This window comes from Sciurus vulgaris (assembly GCF_902686455.1).
Source record: "Sciurus vulgaris genome assembly, chromosome: 9".
Lineage (NCBI taxonomy): Eukaryota > Metazoa > Chordata > Mammalia > Rodentia > Sciuridae > Sciurus > Sciurus vulgaris.
In genome coordinates, this window is record NC_136469.1 from 42,736,102 (window position 1) to 42,746,940 (window position 10,839).

A 10,839-nucleotide genomic window follows, 5' to 3' on the forward strand; every position below is an offset into this window, starting at 1 on the left:
GCACATGATGATCAGTATTTTGATTAATGAAGATATCATATAGATTGATACTTTCATAAAGAAAAATAAGAACAATAATATAGCACTATGAGGTTTTATTTTCAGTCTGTCATGATCTCTGAAAAAAAAATGTATTTTTATATACCCACTTCTAACAGTCTTTCCCCTAAAAAAGGAAAACAAAAACTTTCCACTTATATAGTTTTCTTTACTGTAATAAAAAAGTGTACTATAATATTTCAGCAGTGGTATAAAAAATGCTGAAATGATCTGATATATGTGCTGTATTCAGAATAAAAATCTTCATTATTTTAACTTAACATTTTAGGTGACAAATGGGACCATATTTCCCTGAATTGAAAGCCATGAAAAATGAAGCTAGGATCTCATATTTAAACCAAGCTCCTTGTGCAGCTCTTATATATTGAAGAGTATCATAACAATGATTATTAAAATGTTGGAAAATAAAATGTTACACCAAAGTCAGTTATTTTAAAAAAATTATCTCTTTATATAAAAAGCATTACCCCAAAGTAATTCATACCTTCATAATTCAGCATACATTCTTCTTCATGTATGTTGCTGATTTATCTTCTGTTCCTTCCATTAATATTACTAATTTTACACTCTTTAAACTGATCTTACTACTGTAAGGATTTGGACTTGTGGGATAGGGCATGACTCAAATGCATGAAGAGGACACTCCAGTGACTTTAAATGCTCCAATCTTAATGCCATTTCAAATTACTAAGAAGTGTTGATATCTACTCTCCCTATATCCAACTTTATTTATCTGAATTAAAAATAAATACACATGAAATTTTCAACTGCATTTTCTTTATTTGTGCAATGAAATTTATTACACTGTTGAGAGTAAACACAAAAGCATTGGTACAAAATAATATTGCATTTGAAACTCAAGCTAGAATTATGCTCTAAATTATTTTTGTTGGGGTGGTCCAAGGTGGCTAGATGGGGGCAGGACATCAGACAGCCCGCGCATGCACAGAGAAACAATGCAGCCCATGCATGTGGGAAGGAACAACGCAGCCAACCCAATAAAGTTATCTTTTCAACTGCATCTGGCATATCTCTCCTTTGGTTACCTCCATCTGATCGTACATTTGGTGCTGAAACCCAGGAAGGGTTCTCAGGCCTCCCCCATAGGGGTTGAGATCTGTCCTCTCTTTCAAATGAATCAGGAAATCCCTATACCACTTTGTTTCTCTTCATCTGGGCTGACAGAAGTGAAGTAACTTCCATTGCATTTCCCTTGGCCTTCCAGATGCACCCTCCATTACAGGGGTCTGTCCGCAGGTCATGTCCCCACCACAGACTCCCTGCCTGTTCTGTTTAAGGCCCTGGCGGGTTGAAAAGATGCCCCAACCTCCAGCTAGCCCACTTCCCATTCCTTTAGTGAGCATGATCAGAATTTGGAACACATCTTTCTGTACCTGTTCTCCCCAGGTAATACTGAAAAGTCATGGGGAAACACTGAGTCCTCCTTAGACTCCAAGACTCCCTTGGCTGCCTGTACTTTAATTTTACTAAATTAGGACGCACCCAACACTTATACCATAAGCAGGTGGTCTTTTACTCAACTGTGTCCTGGCTCTAGTACGTTTTAGACAATGGCTCAAAATGGCCTTCAGAGGGAACTTCTGACTTTCAAATTCTGATTTGGTCAATTACTGTTGCTGGACAGAGAAATGGTCAGAAGTGCCTTATGTTCAGGCTTTTTGATATCCACGCTCTCATCCTTCCCCTTGTTCTACCTGTTCTACTGCCCAAGTTCTCCTATCCAGGGACTGTCCCAAACCCCTTCCACTCTGCTCTTCTGAGCCCTCTTCCTTATTTTCAGATCCATTGGAACTTCTCTCAGCTCCATCCCCATATTCTCCCGCTCCTTCCTCAGGCCAGACTTCCTCCTCTTCTCTCTCCTCTCCTCTCTCCTTCAGCTACAGCTCCCCCTCCTCCCCTTCCCCAAAGTTCCCTCCTCCTCCCCACCTATCTCCTCTCCTGTTAGCACCCACATCCAATCTCATCAGTGCCCCCAACCCAACCCAGTACTTCTTTGTCCTGTCCAGGAGGTGGGTGGTGCAGAGGGCATTGTGTGAGTCCACATACTATTCTCACTCCAGGATCTTTCCCAGATTGAGAAGTGCCCAGGGTCTTTCTCTGCTGACTCTTCTACCAATATTAAAGAGTTTAGATATCTCTCTCAGGTCTATGACCTCACCTGGCATGACATCTATGTCATTCTTTCTTCCACTCTCATCCCAGACAAATGAACCTGCATCTAGCAGGTAGTACAGGATCATGCCAATCAGGTCTACTTAATGGACAAGACCCTAGACATGGGTGCAGTGGCAGTCCTAGTACCCAAAACAAATTGGGATTATCAGTAAGGCCAACAGAGTTGCCGCCATTGCACTCGCATGGTCCAATACCTCATAGCGGACATGTAGGAAGTGTTCAACAACAAATTGGTTAACTTTGATAAGTTGAGGGAAATTACCCAGGATCCAGATGAAAACCCAGCCTTATTCCTCAATCATCTCACAGAGGCCCTTACCAAGTATACTAAACTGGACCCTGAGTTTCCCTCTGGGGTTATGGTACTAGAAACCCACTTTATTTCTCAATCATCCCCAGATATCAGAAAGAAGCTCAAACGAGATGAGGAGGGCCCTTAGACTCCTATTTGAGATCTGGTAAAATGGCCTTCAAAGTCTATAATGCTCGAGAGAAATCAGTTGAACTGGCCAGGCAGACTCATTTATAGAAAAAGGTGACACTCCAAACCCAAGCCTTGGTAGCTGCCCTGCAGCCTGCAGCTCCAGTGAAAGCTTCAAAGGGGAAACAGCAATCCTCTCCTCCACAGGCTTGCTTCAAGTGCAAATGTGAAGCTCACTGGGCCCATTGGTGCCTAAACCCACGGTCCCCCTCCAGGCCATGTCCCACCTATGAACAAGCAGGACACTGGACAAGTGATGTACTATGATTGGCCCTTCCCCAGCACCTCCACGTGGGGATATGACCAGTCAGGCGGTCCCTTCTGTCAAGCTGTTGGAATTTGCAGAAGATTGAAGGAGCACAGACTCGAGGACCCTCATCACCCTCGAGAGTCCAGGGTAATGCTCCAGGTAGTGGGTAAGTCTATAACCCTTCTTTTGGTCACAGAGGCTACCTATTTTTGTCTCCTGCCCACTCAGAGCCCGTTTCCTTCCCAGGTCTTAGTTATGGGAATTGAGGGGACACCTCCTTTCCAAAAAAGACAACTAAATTAACCTGTACCTTAGACAGATACCATTTCACACACTCTTTCCTGGTCATTCCATCCTGCCCAATTGCCACCCAGGCAGAGAAATTCTCCAACTCCTAGGGGCTACCTTACGACTTTTCCCCAGGGATCCAACTACGTACCTCCTCCTACCTCTGATCCTTACACTCTCTAGCACTCTTACACCACCTACTCTACTGCTGCCCCCAGACCTAGTCAACCCTCAAGTCTGGGACACCTCCAGACTAATCATAGCTTCTGTTGTGAGCAGTGAGTAAGAGAAGAATCAAGTTTGGTTCCAACAAGTGGATTTTATTCATACAATGCACAATCAACTTAACATTTCTAATAATTGCAAGTCACAAATACATTGAAGATTCACTCCCTTGTTCACCTAGAGTCCAATCCCCATGGACTTACTCAATGCAATGTCTCTTAGCCAAGAAGTCAATCAGCAAGACCGAGGGGATTCTTCTCAACCATAGCCTCTCTCAGCTCCTCAGATGTCTCTGACTGTCCTTGGCTGTCCGATAATCTGGAGGCTGGGTGGCAGTCATCACCTCAGGAGAGGTGGTCAGTCGTCTGACCTCGGTGACAATGGTTGATCAGCAATTAGTGATAGAATAGACAGCAGCTGGGGCAGTCAAGAGACAGAGCAACGTGGAGTCCTCTGGTCACGGTGCTGTTGACAGTGTGCTCCAAAGGTACAGGAATTTAAGTAGTGATTTTCAGCCCAGTCATGCTCTGGTCTTCATTGATAAAGACCAGAACACAACTGTACTAGGAGCCCCCACTCAAATCATAGATAAAAGTTTATATCAGCATTGTTCAGGAGTGTTATCCTGCCTCACAGCAAGTTTGTCATTAGGCACCTTTATTTTAGTTTTACAAGTTCAGGCAAATAAAAAATACAACTTATTATTACTACATAACACACAACTATAGCAATTTCTATTATTTCCTTGTCTCATTACAGCTTCCCACCATAAACCAGTCCTTATCCAACTGAAACCTCAAACTAAATTTCCTTCTCATCCCCAGTTACATATCTTCCATGCTCACAGAGAAGAACTTAAACCCATCATAGACCAGTTACTTAATCAGGAACTCCTCATTCCTACTGATTCCCCTTGCAATACTCCCATCTTGCCAGTATGTAAACCCTCAGGGATACATCACTTGGTCCAGGATCTCTTCTTAATTAATGGGGTGGTCATTTCCATCCATCCAGTGGTTCCTACCCTTACACTCTTTTTTCTCACATTCCCCCTTCCACCTTTCACTTCACAGTCCTGGATCTCAAGGTTGCTTTTCCCTAGTTTCTCTCCATCTTCACTCTTATTACCTCTTTGCCTTCATATGGGATCCTATGTCCTTTAGGCCTCAACAGCTAACTTGGACAGTTTTACCCCAGGGTTTCCAGGACAGTCCCCACCTCTTTGGACAACTCCTAACTCAGAATTTGGCTACTTGTAATTTGGGGGATAGTGTTTTCTATAATATGTGGATGATCTCCTCTTGTGCAGATCATCCCTTTAGACCTCCCAAACTCACACTACCCAGCTCCTTAACCTTCTAGGATCTCAAGGCTAGGTCTCTCCAGTCAAGGTTCAGCTTTCTACCTCTTCAGTCACATATTTAGGCATTTTCCTCACTCCTACCTCTAAGAGCCTCACAATAGACAGAATCCAATCCCTCCAGAACCTACAGCCAACCGAAACAGCAGATTACATTCTCTCCTTTCTGGGTTTGGCTGACTTCTTCAGGCACTGAGTCCCCAACTTTGCTCTTCTTGCAAAACCCTTATACCAGGTAGCAAAGGAGACCCCTCATGGACCCCTCACCTCCCCCAATTTAGTGGCCAGTTCTTTTTACAAACTCAGAGATGCTCTCATATCTTCCCTTCCTCTCTCTTCCCAAGCCTAACCATCCTTTCCACCTCTTTATGAATAAAAGACAGGAGGTTGCTACTGGCATCCTTGTGTCGGGGTCTTAAGCCCCCTCGCTCTTCTCAACCATTGACAAGGGAAGGGAGCACTCCCCAACAAGGTCAGACCGGGAAAGGTAGGGCCAACTAACTGCCCACTCCCAGCCTTCCAGGCAGAGGACAATCAGATGCGTCAGGGAGACCAGTCACAGCAGGAACTCATTTATTGAGCAAGTCACACAGCTTTTATGTAGGGTGGAGGCTGGGCAGGAACCAATCAGCTTAAAGGTCAGCAAGGCCTAGGGGGTTCATGCAGGCAAGAGTCCCATAGGACTATATGGCAAGCATGAACTGATCATGTTCGTGGAACTATTGTTAACCAATCCCTGACGGTGGTCCGATTTATCAACATTAACTTTTGAAACCACCTTTGAGGCCTTGATCTTGCTCACTCATCAGGAAGTAAGGAGTCAGCCTGAGTTAGTTAACGTGTCATTAGTTCCAACTTATCCCCCTTTTTTGTTTTTTATTAAGGGTGTGTCTGTCTTAGGTTGCCCCTGGGAGGGTCTTATCCATCTTGGAACATCACCCTAGCAGTTTGGGGATCCGCCTTACTCGAAGGTGTGCCTGTCTTAGGTTGTCCCCCTCTGAGGATCTTACCCGTCATTGACTACCATCTTAGCACTTTAGGCGGGCCCCTCAGGAGGAGCAGGGCTTAAGGGAGAGATACTTAGACTCCAGTGTCCTGATACAAGTGATCCATGATCCTATAGGGCTCCCAACTATCATTATGAAGGGCGGGATAATGCTGTCGGACCACCATGAGCTGCACAGATTTAGCCTGGCTTTTCAGGACATAGATAAGCTTATTGATTATGCAAGGCCCAAAGGTGAACACAAGGATAATGGTGATTAGCGGTCCCATAAGCGGGAGGAGGTAGGGCAGCCACTCATGTAACCCAGTCCAGAGGAAATTAGAGTGGAGCTCGTTCCTACGATGTTCCAGATCTTAGGTTTTTGATTTTATCTTGTACAATGCCAGAGCAGTTGGCATAGAAATAGCACAACAACAAGTTGTTCTACATGATCCCATGTGGACCAGTCAAAAAGATTAGTGGCAGGAAGCCAAGGGCCCACCCGAGTAAAGGTGTCCCAGGCTTTTTCTGCCTGTGTATCAGACAACTCAAGGCCCCTACTCTTCAACATGAGTCTAAGAGCCGAGAGCACAGGGTCACCATGTGTGGTGTGTTTGTCCCATCTTTTCATGGATGCCCTTACCTCAGAACTCGCTTGGCCTGATCTGCTGGTACTTTCAGTTTCGAAGCTGCCTCTTCCCTTTGGCTGTGGATCAGCCTTGAGGGTCCCCACGATGGGCACCAGATGTCGGGGTCTTAAGCCCCCTTGCTCTTCTCGACCATCGACAAGGGAAGGGAGCATTCCCCAACAAGATCAGACCAGGAAAGTTAGGGCCAACTGATCGCCTGCTCCCAGCCCTCCAGATGGAGGACAATCAGATGCGTCAGGGAGACCAGTCAGAGCAGGAACTCATTTATTGAGGAAGTCACACAGCTTTCATGTAGGGTGGAGGCTAGGCGGGAACCAATCAGCTTAAAGGTCAGCAAGGCCCAGGGGTGGGGAGGGTCAACCAGGCGAGAGTCCCATAGGACTATATGGCAAGCATGAGCTAATCACGTTCGTGGAACTGTTGTTAACCAATCCCTGATGGTGGTCCAATTTATAGTCATTAACTTCTGAAACCACCTTTAAGGCCTTGATCTTGCTCACTCCCCATGGCATAAGGAGTTAACCCGAGTTAGTTAACATGTCATTAGTCCCAACACTTCCTCTTTAGCCTCTCTACAAAGGGAAATGACATCTATTGTCTAAGTTTTCTTACAGAACTGCCAAGTGCTAAATCTTCTGATGGCAGACAAAGGGAGGACATGCCTATTCCTAGGAGAAGAATGCTATTACTACATCAGTGAAACTGGACTAGTGGACAAAAATGATGAAACTCTCAGGAGCCTAAGTGAAAGACTCAAATAACAGCAGCAGGAGGATGGTCCCTGGCCAGGATGGCTAAACTCCACTCTTCTCATCTGGCTAGCTCCCATCCTTACTCCCATAATAGTGGTGGGACACCTGCTGATGATTGCTCCATTTCTCCTCAGGTTTGCCCGCAATTGAATCAGTGAGGTTGCTTGGGTCACTGTCAACCAAATTCTCCTGGACTCCTACAGCTGCCTCCCCATGGACCCTACTTCTGAGCCCTCTCCCCATGACACTCCCTAATAAGCAGGAAGTAGTCAGATGGACTCTGGCAACTTATATCATCAAAAAGGCAAGGCTGTAATGTTAGGGTGGTCCAAGGGGGTTGGATGGGGGCAGGACATCAGGCAGCCTGCACATGTGTGAAGGAACAATACAACCTGTGGATGTGTGAAGGAACAACCAATCAGGCACTGACAGAAAAATCCTAATGGTGCCTCACAATTGCCTGATGGTCAATGGAGTCCTAGGGCAATTCTAGGAGGACACAAGGTCCTCAAGCTTCTCCTGCCCACCCCAGACTATATAGGTACTACCCAGCAGGGGCCACATGCAACTTCTTCAGCCCTCACCCTGGTGGACTGGTGAATCTTGCCCAAGAGCCAACCCAATAAAATTCTTTTTTCAACTACATCTGGCCTATCTCTCCTTTGGTTACCTCTATCTGATCTTATAATTTTCAAAGAACTTTCTTCTTTGATTGTGGTTATGGAAGATCTTCATCTCTAAACTAAGGGGTGAAGATCTATAATTCTTAATCATTTCTACTTTAAATGACTCACTCAATTATTTCATTTTATTATTCTTTTCTGCATAAAAATGATATCAAAGGCTCTTTTATAATTCTGGATTCATCATTAATGCTTTTTGGAATTTTTTGTTGTCATTTTTTGTTTTGGTGTCTGAAATCCAATTTTATAAAATCCATCTGTTGAAAAAATTATAGAATTTGCTTGCAACATTACTGTTAATTTGTGAATATCTCTTGTCTCTGTTTTGATCTCAGAGCTTGTCTCTTCCAAAACTCATGTTGAAACTACCCACTAAGTTACATTTTAATGGTATTTGGAGATGAGGATTTTCAAAAGTAATTGGGAATAGATGAGATCATGAAGATGGACCCCTTATGATTACATTAGTTAATTTATTAAAAGAGGAAGAGAAACCCAATAAGCAACCTTACTCTTTGGCTGTTTGATGCCTTGCATCACCTCAGGAACTGAAGAGACAACACCCCAAGAAGACCCTCACCAGATATGGTCCCTTGATCATGGACTTCCAGAACTGTGGGTTGAATATACATTTACTCTTTATAAATTAACTGATCTAAGGTAATCATTTTATTACATGGTTTTTAGTAATGAGCAGTGGAATACAAACCAATAATATGGCAGAGTCACAGTTATTTTTTATTGTCTTCAACACTAATGAATAATCTAGTAACACATAAAAACAAGAGAAATACCAACCCTGAAAATAAACAGATGGAAACAAATGGAGACAATTAAGAAATATGTCAACAAGGATAGCTCCATGAGGTTAATTCTTAAACATTCTACTGGAATCATGGTAAAGTTAGGATTTTTGACTACAGATTTCTCAATGTATACCAGAATGGAAATTTCTTTAGTAGAGCAAACACACTAAGATAAAGTTTGCCTAGTCATTAATCACAGCACCTGCATTAACATAGGATTGACTTGTAGGTGAAGCGCCCTTGAATGGAATGGTCACCATGACAATTTCATAAAGGTCCAGCTATGGTCAAATACTCTCCTGCCAAAAAGGGAGGCAGAGTTAAACACTGAATTATTAGTGACTGTAGAAGATAGACCCAGTTCTCTTGGCAAATATAAAACAGTAATAAGTTTGGAAGTAGCATTGTTTCCTTTTGTCATTTTATGCTTGGAGACAACCTATTCTCTTTTGCTTTTTTAAATTTTTTTAAATTTTTTTATTGTAAACAAATGGGATACATGTTGTTTGTCTGCACATGGGTTAAAGGCATACCATTTGTATAATCATAAATTTACATATGGTAATGTTGTTTGATTCATTCTATTATTTTTCCCTTCCCCTCAACTCTCCCACCCCTCTTTTCCCTCTAAACAGTCCTTCCTTCCTCCATTCTTGCCCCCCTGCCTAACCCTAAACCTAACCATAACCCTAACCCTAACACTAACTCCTCCCACCCTCCCCCTTATTTGTCATCATCCACTTATCAGCGAGATTATTTGTCCTTTAGTTTTTTGAGATTGGCTTATCTCACTTAGCATGATGGTCTCCAATTTCATCCATTTGCCTGCAAATGCCATAATTTTATCATTCTTTATGGCAGAGTAATATTCCATTGTATATATATACCATAGTTTCTTTATCCACTCATCAATTGAAGGACATCTAGGTTCGTTCCACAATCTGGCTATTGTGAATTGAGCAGCTATGTACATTGATGTGGCTGTATCTCTGTAGTATGCTGATTTTAAGTCCTTTGGGTATAGACCAAGGAGTGGGATAGCTGGGTCAAATGGTGGTTCCATTCCAAGTTTTCTAAGGAATCTCTACACTGCTTTCCAGAGTGGCTGCACTAATTTGCAGCCCCACCAGCAATGTATGAGTGTACCTTTTTCCCCACATCCTCGGCAACACCTGTTACTTGTATTTTTGATAATCGCCATTCTAATTGGGGTTAGATGGAATCTTAGGGTGGTTTTGATTTGCATTTCTCTTATTACTAGAGATGTTGAACATTTTTTCATATGTTTGTTGATTGCTTGTACATCTTCTTCTGTGAAGTGTCTGTTCATTTCCTTAGCCCATTTGTCGATTGGCTTATTTGTATTCTTGGTGTAGAGTTTTTTGAGTTCTTTATAGATTCTGGAGATTAGTGCTCTATCTGAAGTATGATTGGCAAAGATATTCTCCCACTCTGTAGGCTCTTTCTTCGCATTGCTGATAGTTTCCTTTGCTGAGAGAAAGCTTGTTAGTTTGAATCTATCCCAGTTATTGATTCTTGCTTTTATTCCTTGTGCTATGGGAGTCCTGTTGAGGAAGTCTGGTCCTAGGCCAACATGTTGAAAATCTGGACCTAATTTTTCTTCTATAATCCGCAGGGTATCTGGTCTGATTCCAAGTTCCTTAATCCATTTTGAGTTGAGTTTAGTGCAGGGTGAGAGATATGGGTTTAGTTTCATTCTGTTGCATATAGATTTCCAAATCTCCCAGCACCATTTGTTGAAGAGGCTATCTTTTCTCCATTGCATATTTTTGGCACCTTTGTCTTAGAATGTTGTATTTATTTGGGTTTGTGTCCATGTCCTCTATTCTGTACCATTGATCTTCCTGTCTATTTTGGTACCAATACCATGCTGTCTTTGTTACTATTGCTTTGTAATAAAGTTGAAGTTCAGGTAATGCAATACCCCCTGCTTCATTTTTCCTGCAAAGGATTGCTTTAGCTATTCTGGGTTTCTTATTCTTCCAGATGAATTTCATAATTGCTTGCTCTATTTCTGTAAGGTACATCATTGGGATTTTAATTAGAATTGCATTGAATCTGTATAGCACTTTTGGTAGTATG

At 42.8% G+C, this 10,839-nt stretch overlaps 1 long non-coding RNA gene across 1 annotated transcript in view; it reads right to left on the bottom strand.

Annotated features, from left to right (window-relative positions):
* Window positions 1–6,738, bottom strand: part of LOC306669965 — a 430,887-nt gene extending 424,149 nt beyond the window's left edge. Inside the window, exon 1 of the long non-coding RNA XR_013766270.1 lies at window positions 6,415–6,738. This is a non-coding gene — a long non-coding RNA (uncharacterized lncRNA). The remainder of the gene's footprint in view (window positions 1–6,414) is intronic.
* Window positions 6,739–10,839: the final 4,101 nt, after the last annotated feature.